Genomic DNA, 12,019 nt, shown 5'->3' on the forward strand with positions numbered 1-12,019 from the left:
CCTAGGTGGGCAAAGGCGCCCACATTCCAAAGAGCACCTTTCGGATTTCACCGGCCATTTTTTACAGATTTTGATTTCAAACTACTTTGCACTCATTTGGGCCCTAAATGCCAGGGCAGTATAACTACCCCACAAGTGGCCCATTTTGGAAATAAGACACCCCAAGGTATTTCGTGATGGGCATAGTGAGTTCATGGAAGTTTTTATTTTTTGTCACAAGTTAGTGGAATAAGAGACTTTGTAAGAAAAAAAAAAAATCATCATTTTCCGCTAACTTGTGACAAAAAATACAAAATTCTAGGAACTCGCCCATGCCCCTCACGGAATACCTTGGGGTGTCTTATTTCCAAAATGGGGTCACTTGTGGGTAGTTATACTGCCCTGGCATTCTAGGGGCCCTAATGTGTGGTAAGTAGAGATGAGCGAACACCTGGATGTTCGGGTTCGACGAGTTCGGCCGAACTTTTGAAAAATGTTCGGGTTCGGGATCCGAACTCGACCCGAACTTCATCCCGAACCCGAACCCCTAGAAGTCAATGGGACCCGAACTTTTGGGCACTAAAAAGGCTGTAAAAACACACCCGGAAAGGGCTAGAGGGCTGCAAAAGGCAGCAAAATGTAGTTAAATCCCCTGCAAACAAATGTAGATAGGGAAATGATGAGTTAACATAAAAAAATAAAAATTAAACAATATTAATTGGAGTGAGGTCCCATAGCACAGAATCAGGCTTCAAGTCACCCACCAATGGAGAAGGTCACTTACTATTATTTTGACCACAGCACCCAGACAAAGGAGAGAGGTCCCACAGCAGAGAACCAGGCATCATATCACCCACCACAGGAGTAGCCCCCCATTTAGTTACTTTGACCCCTACACCCAGCGGAGGAGAGAGGTTACACAGCAGAGAATCAGGCATTTAGATCACCCACCACAGGAGTAGGCCACCATTGAATCAGACCCCGGCAACCATGTCAGATGGCACAAGCATAAGCTTTATATCAATCAGCACAGGAGAAGGCGACTTTGACAGACTTTGACCCCTTACACCCGGACGGAGGAGAGAGGTTTTCAAAGCAGAGAATCAGGCATTTAAATCACCCACCACAGGAGTAGGCCCCACTTTAATGGGACCCCGGCAACCATGTCAGATGGCACAACCATCAGCTTCATATCAATCAAGCACAGGATGAAGGCGACTTTGAAAGACTTTGACCCCTACACCCAGACGGAGGAGAGAGGTTTCACAGCAGAGAATCAGGCATTTAGATCACCCACCACAGGAGTAGGCCCCCATTGAATCAGACCCTGGCAACCATGTCAGATGGCACAACATCAGCTTTATATCAATCAGCAACAGGAGAAGGCGACTTTGAAAGACTTTGACCCCTACACCCAGATGGAGGAGAGAGGTTTCACAGCAGAGAATCAGGCATCATATCAACCACCACAGGAGAAGCCACAATTTAGTTACTTTGACCCCTGCACCCAGGAAGAGGAGAGAGGTTCCACATCAGAGAATCAGGCATCATATCAACCACCACAGGAGTAGGCCACAATTTAGTTTATTTGACCCCTGCACCCAGGAAGAGGAGAGAGGCCCCACAGAAACATATTCTGGCATCATATCACACACCACAGGAGGAAGGCCTCTTTCAGTGATTTAGGCCTTTGGACCCAGACAGAGGAGAGAGGTCAGAGATTAGCTTCATATCCCCCAGCACAGCAGAAGACCGCTTTATTTGACTTAGGCCTCAGCACCCAGACAGAAGACAGAGGAGCATGGCAGAGGTTATGGCTTCATGTCACCCGTTAGTTTAACCGGCCCACTTTCATCTGGTTAGGCCCCGGCGCCCAGACAGAGAAGAGTTTCATTCAACTGTGGGTTTCATAAAATTTGTATCAAATAAAGAAGTGGCCCGTAGCACAACAAGACATGTTTTAGGCAGTTAATAAGGGACTACTCTGCACAAGGGAGGGACAGGTCCTGCTGGATCCATGCCTGGTTCATCTTTATGAAGGTCAGCTTGTCCACGTTGGCTTGTGGCCAGGCGGCTGCGCTTGTCAGTAATGACGCCCCCCTGCCGTGCTGAATACCGCGTTCAGGATAAACGCTGGCCGCCGGGCAGGAAAGCACCCTCCAAGGCATAACATGCTAACTCTGGCCCACGTGGACAATTTCGAAACCAGTAGTTGAATGGGGCCGAAACCATCCGTCAGGATGTGGAGGACGTGTGCAGACATACTGTTCAACCATGTTAGTGAAATGCTGCCTCCTGCTAACACGTTCCGTATCAGGTGTCGGTGCAGATAGCTGTGGCGTGGAGACAAAACTTTTCCACATTTCTGCCATGCTAACCCTCGAACCCTGCCTCAGATGAGCTGGCCGTGACACAGCTGCGTTGGCGACCTCTTGCCACTCCTCTGCCTTCACCTTCCACCTGTTCCCCTGTGACATGTGGGAATGCTCTCAAGAGCGCTTCTATCAGCGTGCGCTTGTACTCGCGCATCTTTCGGTCGCGCTCCAGTTCAGGAATTAAAGTGGGCACATTGTCTTTATACCGGGGATCCAGCAGGGTGGCCACCCAGTAGTCTGCACACGTTAAAACGTGGGCAACTCTGCTGTCGTTGCGCAGGCCATTGGAGCATATATTCGCTCATGTGGGCCAGGCTACCCATGGGTAAGGACAAGCTGTCCTCTGTGGGAGGCGTATTCGTCATCGTCCACCGTATCCCCCAGCCACGCACCAGTGATGGGCCTGGGCTGCCACCCCGCTGTGAACTTGCGTCATCCTCGTCCCCCTCCACCTCCTCCTCCTCATCCTCCTCGTCTCCAGTACAGTGCCTTGGCTGGCGACTTGTGAACCTGTCCTCTGCTGCTTAAACAAACCTCCCTCTGAGCCACTTCGAACAGACTGGCCCGAAAGTGTTAGAAACGAGCCCTCATCCTCCTCCTCCTCCTCCACCTGGGCCACCTCCTCTAACATCATTGCCCTAAGTGTTTTCTCAAGGAGACATAGAAGTGGTATTGTAACGCTGATAACAGTGTCATCGCCACTGGCCATGTTGGTGGAGTACTCGAAACAGCGCAGCAGGGCACACAGGTCTCGCATGGAGGCCCAATCATTGGTGGTGAAGTGGTGCTGTTCGGCAGTACGACTGACGCGAGCGTGCTGCAGCTGAAACTCCACTATGGCCTGCTGCTGCTCGCACAGTCTCTCCAGCATGTGCAAGGTGGAGTTCCACCGGGTGGGCACGTCGCATATGAGGCGGTGAGCGGGAAGGCCGAAGTTCCGCTGTAGCGCAGACAGGCGAGCAGCGGCAGGATGTGAACGGCGGAAGCGCGCACAGACGGCCCGCACTTTATGCAGCAGCTCTGACATGTGGGGGTAGTGGTGAATGAACCTCTGCACCACCAAGTTCAGCACATGCGCCAGGCAAGGGATGTGCGTCAAACCGGCTAGTCCCAGAGCTGCCACGAGATTTCGCCCATTATCGCATACCACCAGGCCTGGCTTGAGGCCCACCGGCAGAAACCACTCGTCGGTCTGTTGTTCAATACCCCGCCACAACTCCTTTGCGCTGTGGGGCCTGTCCCCCAAACATATGAGTTTCAGAATGGCCTGCTGACGTTTACCCCGGGCTGTGCTGAAGTTGGTGGTGAAGGTGTGTGGCTGACCGGATGAGCTGGTGGAAGCAGTGGAGGAGGAAGCCAAGTAGGAGGAGGAGGAGGCTACAGGAGGCAGAGAATGATGCCCTGCGATCCTAGGGGGCGGAAGGACGTGCGCCAAGGAATGTCCGCCGGGGGCCCAGCCGCCACTACATTCATCCAGTGTGCAGTTAGTGAGATATAGCGTCCCTGGCCGTGCTTACTGGTCCACGTATCTGTGGTTAGGTGGACCTTGCCACAAATGGCGTTGCGCAGTGCACACTTGATTTTATCGGACACTTGCATGTGCAGGGAAGGCACGGCTGTCTTGGAGAAGTAGTGGCGGCTGGGAACCACATACTGCGGGACAGCCATGGCCATCAGCTGTTTGAAGCTGTCTGTGTCCACCAGCCGGAATGACAGCATTTCAAAGGCCAGCAGTTTAGAAATGCTGGCGTTCAGGCCAAGGGCTCGAGGGTGACTCGGGGGGAATTTGCGCTTCCTCTCTAAGGTTTGAGATATTGAGAGCTGAACGCTGCTGTGTGATATAGTGGAGACGCTAGTTGGCGGTGGCGGTGGTGGTGGTGTCGGTGGCACATCCTCTGTTTGCTGCTCGGCAGGTGGCAACATTCCTCTCGAGGCGGAAGCCGAGGCAGCAGCGGTAGAGGGAGCAGGGGGAGCCTCAGCGAGTGCCTGGTTTTTAAGGTGTGTACCCCACTGCAGTTCATGCTTTGCATGTAGATGCCTGGTCATGCAGGTTGTGCTGAGGTTCAGAACGTTAATGCCTCGCCTCAGGCTCTGATGGCAGAGCGTGCAAGTCACTCGGGTCTTGTCGGTAGGACATTGTTTAAAGAAGTGCCATGCCAGGGAACTCTTTGAAGCTGCCTTTGTGGGGCTGGGTCCCTGTTGGCGATGTCCAGTAGCAGGCGAACTCTGGGGGCGGCGGCTCGTCTGCTTTGGCCCCCTGCTCCTCTTTGGCTTCGCTGTTGTCTCGGTCTCACCAATACCTCTTCCTCTGAACTGTGAAAGTCATCGCCACGACCTTCAGTCCATGTGGGGTCTAAGACCTCATCGTCCTCTGCATCGTCTTCCACCCAGTCTCCCTCCCTGACCTCCTCCTGTTCAGTCTGCACACTGCAAAAAGACGCGGCAGTGGGCACCTGTGTTTCGTCATCATCAGAGAGTCGGTGACTCTGCTGTGGTGGTATTCCCATGTCCTCTTCATCTGGAGACATAAGTGGTTGTGCGTCAGTGCATGGTATGTCTTCCTCCACTGGGGAAGGGCTAGGTGGACGCCCCTGGGAAACCCTGGAAGCAGAGTCTTCAAACAGAAGAAGAGACTGCTGCATAACTTGTGGCTCAGGCCGTTTCCCTGATATGCTTGGGGGTGATGTGACAGACTGATGGGCTTGGTTTTCAGGTGCCACCTGTGCGCTTTCCGCAGAAGACTGGGTGGAAGACCATGTGGTGAACGTGCTGGAAGCACTGTCGGCCACCCAATCGATTAATGCCTGTACCTGCTCAGGCCTTACCATCCTAAGAGCGGCATTGGGCCCCACGAGATATTGCGGTACATTCTGCCGGCTAGTGGAGGGAGTTCGTTCCCTACTGTGTGCGCCTGGGGCCGAACGGCCACGTCCTCTACCAGCAACAGAGGCTCCACGGACACCACCACGACCGCGTCCTCGTCCCTTAATAGTATTTTTCTTCATTGTTGCGATTCAACTCGCACCACAATGAAATATATTATTTTTTATAAGCAAAATCCCCTCACTGGAATACTTTCAGTCTTTTCACTGTATGGATTACAGATGGAATGACTGTTATATGTGAGTACCGCTTTCTTTGACAGATTCTAGTATGGGTACATATATGTTTTCCCAACCCCAGCACATTAGTTTGCTAATTCCAGATGTATGAAACGCAGGCCTAACTGTATCTAGTATATTGAACGCCAGATAAACTAACTTGGCCTTTTTTAAATAAAAAAAATTCCCTCACTGGAATACTTTCAGTCTTTTGACTGTATGGATTACAGATGGAATGACTGTTATATGTGAGTACCCGCTTTCTTTGACAGATTCTAGTATGGGTACATATATGTTTTCCCAACCCCAGCACATTAGTTTGCTAATTCCAGATGTATGAAACGCAGGCCTAACTGTATCTAGTATATTGAACGCCAGATAAACTAACTTGGCCTTTTTTAAATAAAAAAAATCCCCTCACTGGAATACTTTCAGTCTTTTGACTGTATGGATTACAGATGGAATGACTGTTATATGTGAGTACCGCTTTCTTTGACAGATTCTAGTATGGGTACATATATGTTTTCCCAACCCCAGCACATTAGTTTGCTAATTCAGATGTATGAAACGCAGGCCTAACTGTATCTAGTATATTGAACGCCAGATAAACTAACTTGGCCTTTTTTAAATAAAAAAAATTCCCTCACTGGAATACTTTTCAGTCTTTTGACTGTATGGATTACAGATGGAATGACTGTTATATGTGAGTACCGCTTTCTTTGACAGATTCTAGTATGGGTACATATATGTTTTCCCAACCCCAGCACATTAGTTTGCTAATTCCAGATGTATGAACGCAGGCCTAACTGTATCTAGTATATTGAACGCCAGATAAACTAACTTGGCCTTTTTTTAAATAAAAAAAATCCCCTCACTGGAATACTTTCAGTCTTTTGACTGTATGGATTACAGATGGAATGACTGTTATATGTGAGTACCGCTTTCTTTGACAGATTCTAGTATGGGTACATATATGTTTTCCAACCCCAGCACATTAGTTTGCTAATTCCAGATGTATGAAACGCAGGCCTAACTGTATCTAGTATATTGAACGCCAGATAAACTAACTTGGCCTTTTTTAAATAAAAAAAATTCCCTCACTGGATACTTTCAGTCTTTTGACTGTATGGATTACAGATGGAATGACTGTTATATGTGAGTACCGCTTTCTTTGACAGATTCTAGTATGGGTACATATATGTTTTCCCAACCCCAGCACATTAGTTTGCTAATTCCAGATGTATGAAACGCAGGCCTAACTGTATCTAGTATATTGAACGCCAGATAAACTAACTTGGCCTTTTTTAAATAAAAAAAAAATTCCCTCACTGGAATACTTTTTGCTTTTCACTGTATGGATTACAGGTGGACTGGTATTAGTAGGGGTGACACAAGCACACCCAAGTCCCTGATGTAGGATTTCTATGGCACAGACCACTATTACAAGTGATTAATGGACGTTGGGAGAGATTGTGCTGCAGCACTAGTCCCAAGATGGCCGCCGCCTATCAGCCCAGTAACATGTGCCACAAAATGGTCTGCACAACCTTAAAAAAAATAGCCTTGGACTGTGCTGCTAAATCGCTATTGGTCTGAATCCCAGGTGTAGATGTCTGACTTGTTTGGAGCTTTGGAATGCACACTGTGGCAGCTTCTGCTGCAGCACTACAAGTCGCAAAATGGCGGCCGGCGGTCAGCCCAGGTACATGTGGATGGAAAAATCACTCTGGCCACTCTAAAAATAGCCAATCCCTATCAAAAAAGCAGCTCAGCTGCAGTTGTTCAGATGAATCACAGGTGGAGGAGAGAAATTTGGTTCCAGTTATTCAATTATCCCTGCCTATTCTCGCCCTAGCATCAGCTGCGTCTATCCCTGTTCTATTCACATCGGGAGTGAGCACTTCCCGACGTGCGCACAAGCTTATAAAGAGGCTGAGTCACATGCTGCACTTGGCCAATCACAGCCTTGCCAATAGTAGGCATGGCTGCGATGGCATCTTAGGGCAAGTAGTATGATGCATGTTGATTGGCTGCTTTGCAGCCTTTCAAAATGCGCCAAAATACATGCCAAACGACGAACCCGAACCCGAACTTTTACGAAAAAGTTCGGGTTCGGGTCCGTGTCACGAACACCCCAAAATTCGGTACGGACCCGAACTATGCTCGAACTGTTCGCTCAACACTAGTGGTAAGTAGTTTGAAATCAAAATCTGTAAAAAATGACCTGTGAAATCCGAAAGGTGCTCTTTGGAATGTGGGCCCCTTTGCCACCTTAGGCTGCAAAAAAGTGTCACACATGTGGTATTGCCGTACTCAGGAAAAGTTGGGCAATGTGTTTTGGGGTGTCATTTTACATATACCCATGCTGGGTGAGATAAATAGCTTGGTCAAATGCCAACTTTGTATAAAAAAATGGGAAAAGTTGTCTTTTGCCAAGATATTTCTCTCACCCAGCATGGGTATATGTAAAATGACACCCCAAAAACACATTGCCAAACTTCTCCTGAGTACGGCAATACCACATGTGTGACACTTTTTTGCAGCCTAGGTGGGCAAAGCGGCCCCACATTCCAAAGAGCACCTTTCGGATTTCACCTGCCATTTTTTACAGATTTTGATTTCAAACTACTTCGCACGCATTTGGGCCCCTAAAATGCCAGGGCAGTATAACTACCCCACAAGTGACCCCCATTTTGGAAATAAGACAAACCCAAGGTATTCGTGATGGGCATAGTGAGTTCATGGAAGTTTTTATTTTTTTGTCACAAGTTAGTGGAATATGAGACTTTGTAAGAAAAAAAAAAGAAAAAAAAAAAACATTTTCCGCTAACTTGTGACAAAAAAATAAAAAGTTCTATGAACTCACTATGCCATCAGCGAATACCTTAGGGTGTCTACTTTCCGAAAAGGGGTCATTTGTGGGGTTTTTCTACTGTCTGGGCATTGTAGAACCTCAGGAAACATGACAGGTGCTCAGAAAGTCAGAGCTGCTTCAAAAAGCGGAAATTCACATTTTTGTACCATAGTTTGTAAAGGCTATAATTGCAAAAAAATCGTTAAATTTCGATTAATAACAAAAAAAGTAAAGATGTCAGCAGCAATGAAATACCACCAAATGAAAGCTCTATTAGTGAGAAGAAAAGGAGGGTAAAATTCATTTGGGTGGTAAGTTGTATGATCGAACAATAAACGGTGAAAATATTGTAGTGTAGAAGTGTAAAAAGTGGCCTGGTCATTAAGGGTGTTTAAGCTATGGGGGATGAGGTGGTTAGACTTTTTAATAATTCCCATGGGGAATGATAAGCAATCATTAGATTGCTTTTCTCGTAATCTCCAATGCAATGAGACTTATACTATGTTTCTATGGTACCCTGCTACAGGCAGGGTCTCCACAGCAACTAAAGTATGGCAGTCCTGCACCACTCCTGACTCCTGAGTACAGAAGCTGCAACACACTACATTGGGCTCCCTTAATCCTCACTGGGGGGAGCCGCTACATGGCCGGGAGCACGAGCTCCCGGATTTTATACTTCCAGATGCCATTGTCACATTTGACCACAGCATCTGAGAGGTTAAATGTATGTGATCAATGTTATCGTTGATCGCATACTTTAGTCTTGAACGCCATTTTTAAATGCCTAACCGCTCATGCCCTCATCATCGCCCTCATTTCTGTGAGGCAATCGGAAAGGCTTTAAGTAACAATGTACAAAGAAGTAATTAAGTACAGTTTTTTTTATTTGCTAGTTTATTAGAGCTAGGCATGTATACCTGAGTTAGTCTGTCAATGATTGCCAAAAGATCTGTAATTACCTTATAATAAAAGTTTTCATTAATGTCTCCTGTCCCTTTCCACTACTCCCTTAAAAGACCATTGCTATGGCTCATCTGTCTCCGGCTAGGAAGACAGAGGGGCGGGCCTTCACACTGCATGCCTGCATTAGGCTTCAGAGTGAGGAGGCGTGTCTCTCAGTAATACCAATCTGATTGGTTGACAGGAAGCTGGTCTGCGGTTGTGAGGCCGATTGGATGTACTGTCAAATTCTCTGAAACGCCTTTGGAGACGGCTTATGGTAGAGAAGATGAACATTCATTGCACGGGCAACAGCTCTGGTAGACATTCCTGCAGTCAGCATGCCAATTGCACGCTCCCTCAAACGCTGCATCAAACGTTGCGACATCTGCACATTTTTAGAGTGCTCTTTTATTGTGGGCAGTCTAAGGCACACCTGTGCAATATTCATGCTGTCTAATCAGCACCTTGATATGCCACACCTGTGAGGTGGGATAGATTATCTCAGCAAAGAAGAAGTGCTCACTAACACAGATTAAGGCCTCATGCACACGACCGTATGCAAAACGGGGTTCCGTTGGTCCGTGATCCGTGACCGTTTTTTCGTTCGTGGGTCTTCCTTGATTTTTGGAGTATCCACGGACATGAAAAAAAAGTCGTTTTGGTGTCAGCCTGGCCGTGCGGAGCCAAGCGGATCGTCCTGAATTACAATGCAAGTCAATGGGATGGATCCGTTTGACGTTGACACAATATGGTGCAATTTCAAACGGATCCGTCCCCCATTGACTTTCAATGTAAAGTCAGGAGTCCCTATTATACCATCGGATCAGAGTTTTCTCCAATCCGATGGTATATTTTAACTTGAAGCGTCCCCATCACCATGGGAACGCCTCTATGTTAGAATATACTGTCGGATATGAGTTAGATCGTGAAACTCATATCTGACAGTATCAGTATATTCTAACACAGAGGCGTTCCCATAGTGATGGGGACGCTTCTAGTTAGAATATACTATGAACTGTGTACATGACTGCCCCCTGCTGCCTGGCAGCATCCCGATCTCTTAAGGGGGCTGTGATCCGCACAATTAACCCCTCAGGTGCTGCACCTGAGGGGTTAATTGTGCATATCATAGCCCCCTGTAAGAGATCAGGGGCTGCCAGGGCAGACCCCCCTCCCTCCCCAGTTTGAAAATCATTGGTGGCCAGTGTGCGGCCTCCCCCGGCCCCCCCTCCCTCCCTTTATTGTATTATCATTGGTGGCCAGTGTGCGGCCTCCCCCGGCCCCCCCCTCCCTCCCTCTATTTTAATATCATTGGTGGCCAGTGTGCGGCCTCCCCTCTCCCCCCCCCCCCGATCATTGGTGGCGGCGGAGAGTTCCGATCGGAGTCCCAGTTTAATCGCTGTGGCTCCGATCGGTAACCATGGCAACCAGGACACTACTGCAGGCCTGGTTGCCATGGTTACTTAGCAATATTACAATATTAGAAGCATCATACTTACCTGCTGCGCTGTCTGTGACCGGCCAGGAGCTTCTCCTACTGATAAGTGACAGGTCTGTGCGGCGCATTTCTTAATGATCTGTCACTTACCAGTAGGAGGAGCTCCCGGACGGTCACAGACAGCACAGCAGGTAAGTATGATGCTTCTAATATTGTAAAATTGCTAAGTAACCATGGCAACCAGGCCTGCAGTAGCGTCCTGGTTGCCATGGTTACCGATCAGAGCCCCAGAGCGATTAAACTGGTACTCCGATCGGAACTCTCCGCTGCCACCAATGATCGGCGGGGCGCACACTGGCCACCAATAATACAATAGAGGTAGGGAGGGGGGGCTGGGGGAGGCCGCACACTGGCCACCAATGATAATACAATAGAGGGAGAGGGGCCGGGGGGGGCCGCACACTGGCCACCAATGATAATACAATAAAGGGAGGGAGGGGGGGGCCGGCGGAGGCCGCACACTGGCCACCAATGATAATACAATAGAGGGAGGGGGGCCGCACACTGGCCACGAATGATAATACAATAAAGAAAGGGAGGGGGGCCGGGGGAGGCCGCACACTGGCCACCAATGATATTACAATAGAGGGAGGGGGGCCGGGGGGGGCCGCACTGGCCACCAATGAAATTAAAACTGGGAGGGGAGGGGGGGTCTGCCCCCTGCTGCCTGGCAGCCCCTGATCTCTTATAGGGGCTATGATATGCACAATTAACCCCTCAGGTGCAGCACCTGAAGGGTTAATTGTGCGGATCACAGCCCCCTGCAAGAGATCGGGTTGCTGCCAGGCAGCAGGGGGCAGTCATGTACACAGTTCGTTAGTAATTCTAACTAGAAGTGTCCCCATCACTATGGGAACGCCTCTGTGTTAGAATATACTGTCGGATATGAGTTTTCACGAAGTGAAAACTCATCTCTGAAAAAGCTGTTATGCAGACGGATCTTCGGATCCGTCTGTATGAAAGTAACCTACGGCCACTGATCACGGTCGCGGATGCCAATCTTGTGTGCATCCGTGTTCTTTCACGGACCCATTGACTTGAATGGGTCCGTGAACCGTTGTCCGTCAAAAAAATAGGACAGGTCTTATTTTTTTGACGGACAGGAAACACGGATCACGGATGCGGCTGCAAAACAGTGCATTTTCCGATTTTTCCACGGACCCATTGAAAGTCAATGGGTCCGCGAAAAAAAACTGAAAACGGCACAACGGCCACGGATGCACACAACGGTCGTGTGCATGAGGCCTAAGACAGATTTGTGAGAGAGTAA

At 48.7% G+C, this 12,019-nt stretch overlaps 1 protein-coding gene across 1 annotated transcript in view; it reads left to right on the forward strand.

The window, feature by feature from the left end:
- The window catches only part of OLFML2B (olfactomedin like 2B), a 1,036,708-nt gene that overhangs the window by 838,620 nt on the left and 186,069 nt on the right, over positions 1-12,019 (forward strand). The window lies entirely within an intron of this gene.

This window comes from Bufo bufo, chromosome 9 (assembly GCF_905171765.1).
Source record: "Bufo bufo chromosome 9, aBufBuf1.1, whole genome shotgun sequence".
NCBI classification, from domain to species: domain Eukaryota; kingdom Metazoa; phylum Chordata; class Amphibia; order Anura; family Bufonidae; genus Bufo; species Bufo bufo.